Here is a 12,906-nt window from a genome sequence, read left to right on the forward strand (position 1 = left end):
TTAAGAGCTCGTGTATCTAATCTGGAGGAACCGGGTTTGATTCCCAGCTCTGCCGCCTGAGCTGTGGAGGCTTCTCTGGGGAATTCAGATTAGCCTGTGCACTCCCACACACGCCAGCTGGATGACCTTGGGCGAGTCACAGCTTCTCGGAGCTCTCTCAGCCCCACCCACCTCACAGGGTGTTTGTTGTGAGGGGGGAAGGGCAAGGAGATTGTCAGCCCCTTTGAGTCTCCTGCAGGAGGGAAAGGGGGGATATAAATCCAAACTCCTCCTCCTCCTCCTCCTCCTCCTCCTCCTCCTCCTTCTTCCTGTCCCCAGAAACATCAAAGCAAAACAGTACAAAGCAACAGGGTGACAACCATTTGTCCTGCCTCAGCCCACCTGGCGCTTGGGCACAATTTACATACTATAGGTCCGTGGTGGCGAATCTGTGGCACTCCAGATGTTATGGACTACAATTCCTATCAGCCCCTGCCAGCAGGGCCAATTGGCTGATGGGAATTGTAGTCCATAATATCTGGAGTGCGAAAGGTTCGCCACCACTGCTTTAGGTTACAAAGTACAAAGAAAGCACATTAACATAACAGAACCTGTACCCCCTTTTGACGTCAGGTGCACTCTTGGCACCTTTAACCATTGATGCCTAAGGAGATGGTAACAGTGCGTCAGGAAAAAAACCCTCACAGGCCGCGAGTCCCTGGCTGGATAATACAGGCCCCGAGTCCCTGGCTAATACAGCCCTGGCTGCTTTGGTGGAACGCTGGAAACATAACAGTGAGGGGAGCTTTCTAGTGAGCCATGCATTTTTGGCCCCTCTCAGTGGAGGACCAGCGTGGAAGGGAACAGGAGATGCCACCCAGCTTCAAAACACCGAGTCAAGAAGTCCTGCCGCAGGCCCCAACCTCGGGCAAGAGGCGGCTCCCCGCCAGGCGACACGCCCGGCTTCCATTCCAGCGGCCAGATCGCTCCCAGCTTAAAAGGAAATGCGGGGCCTCAACCTTTCCTGCTTCGTGAAGCGGAGCCTCAATTAATCTGTCTTTCAGGTCGCGACATTTGTGGTTGTTGTCTCCAGGATAGCGTTTCAGGAACTGGTGTGAGGGTAACTGGCCGGCGACCAACGAAAACTGAAGAGGGGAAGTGAAGGGATTGTTTCCATTGTTGCAGGATTAAGCTACTGCTTGGAGGTGGGTAATTATGTGGAAGAACCTTCCCCATCTGTGTTTGATAACACTGATTTTCATCCCATGGGTAAGGACCCTCCGGTGGGTCACAGAGCCCCACCCACTGTTACTAAGCAACCACCACATATTTTCTTTTTTTCACGTGCAGAGAAAGGGAGTGGCATCTCTTGCTCTGTGCCTACACAGTGACTGATATATTTATTGTATACATGACAATGGAACGGACTGCTTCCCCTTTGGCACGCTGAGTTGGAACTTGCTTTTGAGTGAGCTAGGAGAGAATCCATGCCCTCGTTGCATCTGAAAACTGTTGCTCCTGTCTTTGTTCATAAACAGAGGGTGTTTTTGATCACACCGGTCTCTGCTGTAGGAATCTAGGAGCGGGGCGGGGAGGGGTGGGTGTTCCCTAATCTTGACCTTACAAGTAAAAGGAGCAGAAGTGGCGTAGGAGGTTAAGAGCTCGTGTATCTAATCTGGAGGAACCGGGTTTGATTCCCAGCTCTGCCGCCTGAGCTGTGGAGGCTTATCTGGGGAATTCAGATTAGCCTGTACACTCCCACACACGCCAGCTGGGTGACCTTGGGCTAGTCACGGCTTCTTGGAGCTCTCTCAGCCCCACCCACCCCACAGGGTGTTTGTTGTGAGGGGAGAAGGGAAAGGAGATTGTCAGCCCCTTTGAGTCTCCTACAGGAGAGAAAGGGGGATATAAATCCAAACTCTTCTTCTTCCTGCAGGTTTCCAGCACTGTGCTGGAGCAGTCCAGAGTATCCCCTTTGGTCAATCAGGAAGAATTAGGAGTAATAAAAGGAAACATTTCTTCACGCAACGCGTGATTGGTGTTTGGAATATGCTGCCACAGGAGGTGGTGATGGCCGCTAACCTGGATAGCTTTAAAAGGGGCTTGGACAGATTTATGGAGGAGAAGTCGAACTGTGGCTACCAATCTTGATCCACCTTGATCTGAGATTGCAAATGCCTTAGCAGACCAGGTGCTCAGCAGCAGAGCAGGCCATTGCTTTCCCATCCTGCATGTGAGCTCCCAATGGCACCTGGTGGGCCACTGCGAGTAGCAGAGTGCTGGGCTAGATGGACTCTGGTCTGATCCAGCAGGCTTGTTCTTATGTTCTTATTTCCATAGCAACAGTACCATGTGGGGTCTGCCCGGAGTGCCTCCTAGTGTCCATCTTATGTTTCCTGGCATGCTGGCCACAGTTCTGGGCTTCATCCTAGCAAGGTACTAATTCTTCCTTGACACTTCAGTTCGTGGTCATGTGCTTGTAGCTCAGTAGGCCCGAGATTTCAACCTGGGAGGCCAAGGAGGCTCCGAGGTCTGGGAAAGTTGAAGACTGCTGTTCTTCAGCATTGCCCAGATGCAACAGGAAAAGAAAATGATGGTAAAAGCTTGGTTGCCCTTGGTTTCTGCTAGTAAAGTAACTGATGGCTGGAATGGTGAGAGACTTGATTTGGCCACCGCTAGCTAGGCGCTGGTTTCTTCTAGGTTGGAGTACTGTATTGGCTGTTTTTGTGGGGCTCCCTTTGGCAGTGGTGTATCTACCTAGGGACAAGGGGTACCCCTAGGGACAAGGCGCCCTTGTCCCCGGGCGCCACTCTTCTGGTCACACGGAGGGCGCAAAATCAGCCCTCCACGTGTCCTGCTGCCTTGTCGTTTTCGTGTGCCTCAACCCCATCCGAGGCACGCAAAAACGAAGCAGCAGGACTTCCTACTGCCTCCAAGCGTCTTCAACCCCACCCTGGACTCCTCCTTCCCTTCCTCCCCCCCTGCCGGCTGGGAGTCCAGTCGGTGGTGGGCACCCTAGACCTTGCCCATGTCCATGGTGACATGGGTGGGGTTGAGGGCAGTGGGGGTTGGAGCTGGGGGCATCAGAGGCGGAGCTGGGGTGGTGAGGGGGCAGAGCCTGGGGGGGCGTCCTGGAGACAATTTGTCTCCGGGCGCCATTTACCCCCGGGACGCCTCTGCCCTTTGGAGATTGTCTGGTAGCTCCTGTTGGTTTAACCCACGGCAGAATGATTTCTCGCTGGTGTGAGTTAGTATTAAACCAAGTCTGGAGTAGTCACAACAGAACGAAAAATGTGACTATATGAATTAGCTGAATGCCGAGTTAGACCATTGGTTAGTATTGTCTGTTCTGCAGTTAGTATTGTCTGTTCTGATTGGTGCTGCTGACTCTCAGCTGGAGGTTCTTCCCACTGCCTACGACCTCGTCCTTTTCACTGGAGGTGCTACGAAATGAATCTTGAACCTTCTGCATGCAAAGCAAATGCTTTCTTGGGGCCCTTCCGCACATGCAAAATAATGCACGTTCAATCCACTTTCATAATGGTTTGCAAGTGGATTTTGCTCTTCTGCAGAGTAAAAACCAGCTGCAAAGTGCATTGAAAGTGGATTGAAAGTGCATTATTCTGCCTGTGCGGAAGGGGCTGTGTTGAGCCACCCAATGGCCCTCAGGTTTCTGAGAACAGTTATTTTGGAGACGGAGAATTGAAAGTATGACAGGATTTCCAAATGTTCTCCACAAACACAGTCTCTTATCACAGACTTGGATCCTCAGATAAGAGAAAGGTAGGCATCTAAATATTTTAAATAAAGACAACAAGAAGAGTTTGGATTTATACCCTGCTTTTTTCTACCTCTAAGGCAGTGATGGCGAACCTTTTCAAGACCGAGTGCCCAAACCGCAATCCAAAACCCACTTATTTATCGCAAAGTGCCAACACGGCAATTTAACCTGAATACTGAGGTTTTAGTTTAGGAAAAAACGGTTGGCTCCAAGGCGTGCATTACTCAGGAGTAAGCTTGGTGGTAGTCGGTGGCTTTGCTTTGAAGCAACTGTGCAACTCTTCCAACGGGTGAATCACGAACCTAGGAGGGTTTACTCAGAAGCAAGACCCATTGCCAGCAACCGAGCTTACTCCCAGGTAAAGGATCACACTTTAGTTCTTCGTATGAAAATCAGTGGGGTTTAACAGCACTTAACAGAGTTACCTACACTGCTTCCCCAAAACTAGGTCTTAGGTTTAATGCTAATAATCGAGCCCAGCGGCCCAGGCCAGCCTGGATGTGTGTATGTGGGTGCTCTGTTTGCATGTGCCCAAAGAGAGGGCTCTGAGTGCCACCTCTGGCACCCGTGCCATAGGTTCGTCACCACTGCTCTAAGGAAATTCTCAATCTTCCTAATGCCACGACCCTTTAATACAGTTCCTCATGTTGTGGTGACCCCCAACCCTAAAATTTATACATTTTACAGATGGAGAACACTGATGCAGAGAGTCTTAGGCGACCCCTGCGAAAGGGTCGTTCGACCCCCAAAGGGGTTGCAACCCATAGGTTGAGAACCGCTACTCTAAGGAGACTCAAAGGGGCTTACACACTCCTTTCCCTTCGTCTCACGACAACAGACACCTTGTGAGGTAGGTGGGGCTGAGAGAGTTCCGAGGAACAGTGACTAGCCCAAGTTCCCCCAACAGGCTTTGTGTGTAGGAACGGGGAAGCAAATCCAGTTCACCTGATAAGAGTCTGCCACTCATGAGGAGGAATGGGAATCGAGCCCGGATCTTCAGATTAGCATCCATCTGCTCTTAACCACTGTGCCATGCTGAAGGAAAAGAGCTGTCAGGCATCGTTTAGACTACAACCATATTTAATTCCTGACTTCAAACATGATTATGGAGTCTTTTGCCGTTTCCCAAATCAGCCAGTCTTCCCATTCAGGTTTCAAGATCATTTGAATCCAGATCCTGATGCATTTATCAACCACGATTCGTGTCGCCTGTCATTTCTTTCTTCAGGTGTGGCTAGGCGCCAAAGTGATGTGCGTGCATACAGGCAAACTAGAAAACCAACCACAACTGCTCCCTTTCCCGCTTTCCTGCCCATTGCTGCTCAACGTCGCAGGTGCCAGTATCAAAGCGATGCGATGCCTATTTCGGAGACAATGTCTGTTTGGGAGATTCTTTAGCGTCCCCTCAAGAATATGGGGTTTTTGTGCCGTAACTCAAGCACGCCGTCCCCAAATGAGTTGGACGCAATGCATTTCTCACTCAGGTTTCAGCTTGCGCCACAAACTGCAGCTAAAACAAAGGCCAGATTTCCCAAAAACTTTCTAATTCTGCATAGTAACGAAGTCTCCTCGCGACATCCAGTCAAAGTCAGCCTTCCCTTGGCCCCTGCACCCATCCATCCAGTCTGGCCTGAACAGAATGCTCTATTGAATAACCCATAATAAGAAGTAAGATCTCCGTATTTTCAGTGGGCATTTTGCACCAGGCCTGGGTTTTGCACCGGATCTGTCTCCGTTCCCCCCCCCCCCCCACCCACCCGCTTGCCGGTCCTGAGCCGCTGGGCGCAAATGGCTTTTTAAAAGGTTATGTAAGAGGCACCAAAACAAAACCTGGCAGCAGGAACCCCGTCTCGGGCGCGGGATCGGGGAAGCCCGGCAGCAAGTGGGGAAGGCCCAGGAGGGGCTCAATCCCGACAGGGCTCCCCGTTTGCACCTGACAAGCTGGTTTCTCCCCCCTCCCCTTTTCGACCCCCCCCCCCTCCCCACTCGGGTTGGGGAATCACCGGGCTGGGGGCTGGGGGCAAAGCGGCTGCGCCACCCCTGCGCCAACACCAGCCATACACCTGCTCGGCGCGACAACAGTGCCACCGGAGGGGAGGGGAGGGGGCTTTCCCTGCTGCTCCGTCGGGGCTGGCGAGCGGAGACCCCGCCGGGCGCGCGCACGGGTTGGAGCGGGGGGGGGGGGAGCGCCGGGCTGCTCGTGCTCCGGCGCGCCCTCCTCTTCTCGCGACGTGGCTCGGCGGACAAAGGAGCCCCCCTCCGCCCGCGCCTCCCTTCCCGTCTCGCCCCTGGCTGGGCCTGGGAGCGGTAGACCTGCCGGCCGGGCGCGCTCCCTTCGGAGCGCGTCCGCGGCGCCGGCCCCGGGGGGCTCCTGTGGGCGGCGAGCCGGGCGGCTGCCAATCGGCGCGGCCGGCCGGCGGAGGGGCGGAGGCAGCGCCAACCAGGCAACCCTCCTTCCCCGCCCGCCTGCCTGCCTGGGCCGGCCGGAGCGTCTGGGGCGAGCCGGAGGGCTGCGGGGCGGCCGCGTCTCCAGGAGGGCCGGCGCAGGTAGGGGGCCGCCGCTCCTCCTTCCTTCCTTCCCCGCGGAGGGGGTCCGGGGGGGGGGTCCCCTGGGCGGGGGGCTGCGGCCGGCCGGGGCGCTCAGCATTGCGCCAAGCCCCTTTGCCAAGCGCCATCTCCAAGGCGGAGGGAGGGAGGGAGGGAGGCGGGTTGCATCCGGATGGTGCCGAGCGGGGTGCCCGGCTGCGATCCTGAAGTTGGCTTTGCCTGAGACGCTTTTTGGGGTGGGTGGGGTGGTGGTCTTTGTGTTGCGAGAAGGGGGGTCTCATCTGGAGCCGATTCCCGCTCCGGATCTGGAGGGTTACCCCCCTGCGATCCAGCAGGAGGACTGCTTTCCCCAACAAGGGGGGTCGATCCGGAACCTTTTCTGGCCGCCTCGACCTCAGCCGAGATGGGCAGGTGGGTTTGGAAGCAGCCGGAAACACCTGTTAGCAAACCCTCCTGGGGCTCCAGATGAACCCCCCCCCCGTCTCCCTCTTCTTGGCTCTGTCCACCCCCCCCACCCCCACCCCTTTCCTCCACTCACTAGTCTGGCAAGGGTTAGGCTGTGAAGGATGATATTTTTTTATTTTGGGGGAGCTGCTAAAGAGAAGTCTGAAAGCCTCCCAATAACAGCCAGCTTAAGAAGCCCGAACTGTCAGTAGTAAATGTAGTAAAGCGCTTCAAGGAACCCGGCGCCTGGTTTGAACTGTGTGGCAAAGGCGGCTGCCGTGGGGAATTCGCAAAAGGTGGAGGAAAAACTTCTCCAACAACGACCGGTTAATTTTCTTCCCCCGACTGGCCTGTTTGCATGAACTTACCTGGACTGCATTGCTCTCAAGTAAGACCCTGGCACTGCCCCCTCCAGAAGTGCCAGGGAGATTGTGCTTTGGGTGTGAACTCTGGCCGGGAAGCACGCACACCCACAACGAACCCAAGGAAGACACAATTCCTCCTTGTTGCGGATGCTGCCCGCTTGGGAGGCTGGAGCCCACGCTCTTCAGGGCTCCGGTTGCAATTCACCGTTGCGTTTGTCTGGGACAGGTTGTTGGTGAAAGGTGGCCCTGGGTTTGTGGTGTGGCTCTTGTGGAAGCGGGTGCATTGGTTGGAACACGGTGTGTGTGTGTGTGTGTGGAGAGGAACCGAGTGCCCTTCGAAAACTGCAGGACCTGTTTCCATGTAAACATGTTGCCGGTTGTGATAGAGTTGTGTGCCGCACACGCGTTTGACGGATGGGCCCGTTTCCAGTTGAGCATATTGGTCTATTAAAACAAACGCAGTGAAATTTGGCAAACCGGAAGCCTCGCTGTTTTGGCAACATGCTCTGACGGCCCAGCTTGCCAACCGGGGTTGTTATTTTGGCCAAAACTTAAACTTAAACCTCCCCAGAAACAGCAGAAGAAATAACATCCCAGTCGGAAAGCAATATTGATGGTGTGTTGTGAAGTCGCTTGGGTCACCTGTTGGTGAATTAGGCTGGCTTTGCATCCAGTTATTTGGAAGTGCTCATATACATATTTTTAGAACAACTTTTTGCGTGTTGACTGCATGAGCTCCCTTATAGAAATCTAGCCTGTTAAGGGTTAATTATTTTTATATGGCATTTTATGGCGTTGTATTGTATGACTATATTGTGAGCTGCTCCAAGTCCAGGGTATTAAATCAAAACAATAATAACATAAAATAAACAGTTGCTCATGTGGCATAGCGGTTATTGGGTCAGACTAGGACAGTGGTGGCGAACCTATGGAGCTCCAGATGTTCAAGGACTACAATTCCCATCAGCCCCTACCAGCTGTAGTCCATGAACATCTGGAATGCCATAGGTTTGCCACCACTGGACTAGCATCTGGTTTGAATCTCCACTCTGCCATGGAATCTTGCTGGGTGACCTTGGACCACTAGTCCCTCTTTGTTGACCTTGCCCTACCTTACAGGGTTGTTGTACGAATGAAATGTGGGAGAACCCCATGTGCTTTCCTGAGTTCCTTGAAAAAGGGGAGAATAGATAGTTGTCATGTGAAAACAGGAGGGATAGATCAGCACTACATTTTTTTAAAAAAAATACCAAACATCAATCTCAAAACTACGCAGCACAGTGCTAGAAAATTAGTCGGCCCCTAGGCCACGACTGAGCGGATTTGCTCGCGCCTGGCTCTGGGCTGGATCATGGCCCTAGTATCTGCCTGCGGATCAGCCCCCCTGTTGAAAAATGGATCTCTGCCGGTGACTGTCAAAACATTTAAAGCATTCCTTGATCATTCGGCAGGGATTCGTATCTGCTTGCATAACAATGTGCGTTGCTTTACAGCTGCACTCCCACGCGCGGGGGCTTTTAAAAAAAACTTAAATGCAGGTTCTTTTAAAAAAAAAATAATCCAGAAATATTGAACCTGTAATCCAAACAGTCAGCTCCGGTGTCTGAAAATGGAAAAATGTCTCCACCTGATTTCCTTCCCGCTTCTTTCCGTACGGTGGATGTGTTCTGGTTATTCATGGCTCGGTGTTAATGTTCGCTGTCCCGGATCGACGGGGTGACTGCGTCGCGTTGCTTTTCTACCTTTTTAGCAAGTAACTCCACAGTCCTCTAGACGTGACATTTATCGGTAGGTTCTGCTTCGTCTGTATTGTTCCAAGCATTTTTTTGGCACCCTAGCGTTGGAGTACTGCTGGGAGCTTGTCAAATCCATTTGCGCCCTCCCGCGAGGGAGAGAAAAGTGGTTTTTTGTTTGTTTAATGTGAATTAAGGATACTTGATTGGTTGTGGTGGGTTTTCCAGGCTGTGTGGTCGTGGTCTGGTAGATCTTGTTCATGTTAAGGAACAAGATCTACCAGACCACGGCCACACGGCCTGGAAAAAGTGGAAATGCTTTGGGTTGTGAACCTGTGTCGTGCAGTGGTTAGTGTCAATCAGGATTTGGAAGATCTCTGTTGGAAACCCTGCTCCTGCCGTGGGAGCTACCTAGTTCACCTTGGGCCAACCGAGCCCCTCCCCAGGTATTGAAGAAAAGTGGCGTATAAATGTCTTTCGAAACATATGAACAATTGTTTTGGACGTGCTTCTAGATGTTGCAGCCAGCTCTCACGGCAATTCTACTGGCCCCAAGTAGAACGTATTTGCAACTTCGTCTTGGGAGGAGGTCACTGAGTTTTCCTGTTTCTTGCCATATGCTTTGAGGAGCAGGAAACAAACTTTCCGGTTTGTGTCAAAAATGGCCATTTGTTTCTTGCACTTCTCCAAGTCTGGGATTAATGCTAGGAAGCTGACTTCTGTCTGTGGCTTTCCGTGGCCAGGGTTTTGTTTGTTTATTTGTTTATAAGAATTAATTAGAATTAATAGACCACCCAACCCCCAAAGAGCTCTGGGCGGTGTACAATAAACTCCTGCCATGGAAGCCAACCGAGCCCCTCCCCAGGTATTGAAGAAAAGTGGCATATAAATGTCTTTCGAAATATACAAACAATTGTTATGGACGTTCTTCTAGATGTCCATCTATCCATCTCTGTGCCTTAGATGTGATTGCAACTGTCCAGCACCACTCCTGGAAGTACCGTGTTTCCCCGAATATAAGACAGTGTCTTATATTAATTTTTGCTCCCAAAGATGCGCTATGTCTTATTTTCAGGGGATGTCTTATTTTTCTGTGTTCTGTTCGTCAGGCATGCTTCCAAACAAAAACTTTGCTATGTCTTACTTTCGGGGGATGCCTTATATTTCACACTTCAGCAAAACCTCTACTATGTCTTATTTTTAGGGGATGTCTTATATTCGGAAAACAGGGTAGTTCAGGCTAGCTGTGACTTGGAGCAGTTCTACAGATGCTGTCTTTATTCCCTTGCACTGTGTGTGTGTGTGGACGAGAAGAGACTTTGTTCACTTCAAAACTGGGTTTTATCATTATTCCTGCATGCTGTTGTCCCCCCCCTCAACCTCCCCCAACCCCCCCCCCCCTCAATCAATTGTGTTCTTGTTTTTTACATTTTCTGGTCAATTTTTCTAAATCTTTTTTTAAAAAAAAAATGTGTATGATGTTTTGCATGATTTGGGAAAAGCAGCTTAGAATTCGACGTTGTAAGTTTTCCAGGTTGTGTGGCCGTGGCCTGGTAGTTTTTGTTCCTAACGCTTTGCCCGCATCTGTGGCTGACGTCTTCAGAGGCACGTCATGGTAAGACGGCACACGATGGAGGGATTGTGTGCTGGGTATATATTTTGTCCACCTCACAGGGAGGGGAGGTGGATTTGGAGGGGAGCAAAGCATATACTTCAGCACAGACTGTGCCATCTAACTGCGGCATACCTCTGAAGATATTTAAACATAGGAAATACAACGACTAAATACATGTATCACAATAAACACGTCACAAATCAGGCTCAATGTTTTATTTTGGTCACTAACGTAAACCTAAACACATTTCGTAAAGCATATTTGATTTCATCAAAGAGACAGAACTACATTTCAATATATTAAGGAATCCAATTCCAAGTCATACAGTTCTGAATGTATCCAATGTAGACTTCACAGTATCCAAAATCCAATAGTCCGTAAAACTCCACTATAGTGATACGGTGAAGACTACATTGGATACATTCAGAGACTCAAAGGGACTTTCCCTTCCCCCCTCACAGCAAACATCCTGTGAGGTGGGTGGGGCTGAGAGCGCTCCGAAGAACTGTGACTAGTCCAAGGTCACCCAGCTGCCATGTGTTGGAGTACACAGGCTAATCTGGTTCACCAGATAAGCCTCCACAGCTCAAGTGGCAGAGTGAGGAATCAAACCCAGTTCTCCAGATTAGAGTGCACCTGCTCTTAACCACTACACCACGCTGGCTCTCTTGGAGATGCTTTAGTATAGCCAATGCTCAGGTTGGGAGAAACTGATGGGAATTGTAGTTCATGAACATCTGGAGGGCCGCGAGTTTGACACCCTAAGTTTAATCAATCCAAATGTGAGCCATGTGCAGACTTATAGCTGATGTGCTAAAATATTGCACAGGGTGTGTGTACTGCCGTTTTCTGATAAAACGCTTGCAGCAACCTGAGATTTGAGCTGTGGTAACACTTTCCCCAAAATGTAAAGTGGTATATTTTCAGTAATATAGGAGCAGCAGTGGCGTAGTGGCTAAGAGTAGTGGCTAAGAGCAGGTGCACTCTGATCTGGAGGAACCGGGTTTGATTCCCAGCTCTGCCACTTGAGTTGTGGAGGCTTATCTGAGGAATTCAGATTAGCCTGTACACTCCCACACACGCCAGCTGGGTGACCTTGGGCTAGTCACAGCTTTTCAGAGCTCTCTCAGCCCCACCCACCTCACAGGGTGTTTGTTGTGAGGGGGGAAGGGCAAGGAGATTGTCAGCCCCTTTGAGTCTCCTGCAGGAGAGAAAGGGGGGATATAAACCCAAACTCCTCCTCCTCCTCCTCCTCCTCCTCCTCTTCTTCTTCTTCCTCCGCCTCTTCCTCCGCCTCCTCCTCCTCCTCCTCCTCCTCCGCCGCCGCCGCCAGTGGGCTTTTTGTCAATTCCTCTGGGAGCAGAGGAGTCCCTGACAGAAGGCTCAGTACTGTCCAGGGTACTAACTTGGGAGCCCTTTGGGATATCTGAAATTCCCCATTCTCTAAAAGGGGGTTCCCCTCTGCCCTCTGTACGTACAGCCACGGTGGGCTTCTCTTTCCAAACTGTGGGGCGATTGGTGCCAGTATGAGCCCTTCGGGGGAGGGCGGTTTATAAATCGAATAAATAAATAAAAATAAACTTCTTAAGCAAATGCTGATTTAGAATGCTTTTTGCATTCTCTGGTTTCTAGAATATGCCAAGATGTGTGTGTAGTAAAGATTCCCTAGATGGGCTTATGGGCTTTCTGTCTCAAAAGGAGACCATTCATTTTTGGTTTCTGGGAAAGCATTGAAAAATGCAAAAGCGTTCCAGCGTAGCAGTTGCTACATGTAATTGGCTACTGCATACAAAAATATGCCTGGATTGAAGAACTTTTTCAGAGGTCTCGCGTAAACTATCATCTGTCTCGCATAAAGATGATAGTTTGGTCATTTGAGGGGGAGAGGTTGAGAACGTTGCATGCTTCCGCATTAGAATATAGTCCTGAAATGAATATGAGAATTATGGTTCATTTTGACACACTGCCTTTGTCAAAACCATTATTTTGTGCTTTGTTGAACGTGGTACTTTTGATACAAGAGCATTTATACTGTAATGTATTTTTACTTTGAGATGGATGGTGGGGAGCTGGGCTAGGTAGGTACTACCGTATTTCCCCGAAAATAAGACCTACCGCGAAAATAAGCCCTATCATGATTTATCAGGATTTTCAGGCTTAAAATATAAGCCCTACTCCAAAAATAAGCCCTACCGGCAGTTACAAATTAGGATGGTGTGATCCAGTAGTGTGCTCCCTGCCAATGAGGATGCTCCTTGCATCACACGTGACAGGGAAGAAACGGGGCTGACGAGAGTCCACCTGAATGAATTGTGAGGGTACCGTATTTCCCCTAAAATAAGTCCTACCCTGAAAATAAGCCTTAATGCACCTTTTGGTGCAAAAATTAATATAGAAGAAGAGTTTGGATTTATAGCCCCCCTTTCTCTCCTGCAGGAGACT

General features: G+C 50.6%; 1 protein-coding gene across 1 annotated transcript in view; it reads left to right on the plus strand.

Annotated features, from left to right (window-relative positions):
- Nucleotides 1-6,109: 6,109 nt before the first annotated feature.
- LOC125438128 (1-phosphatidylinositol 4,5-bisphosphate phosphodiesterase beta-4-like) overlaps nucleotides 6,110-12,906 on the plus strand; it is a 257,416-nt gene continuing 250,619 nt past the window's right edge. Inside the window, 1 exon segment of the mRNA XM_048506335.1 lies at nucleotides 6,110-6,307. The gene's annotated coding sequence lies outside the window, so the exon portion shown is untranslated.

This window comes from Sphaerodactylus townsendi, linkage group LG01 (genome assembly GCF_021028975.2).
Source record: "Sphaerodactylus townsendi isolate TG3544 linkage group LG01, MPM_Stown_v2.3, whole genome shotgun sequence".
Classification (NCBI taxonomy): Eukaryota; Metazoa; Chordata; class Lepidosauria; order Squamata; family Sphaerodactylidae; genus Sphaerodactylus; species Sphaerodactylus townsendi.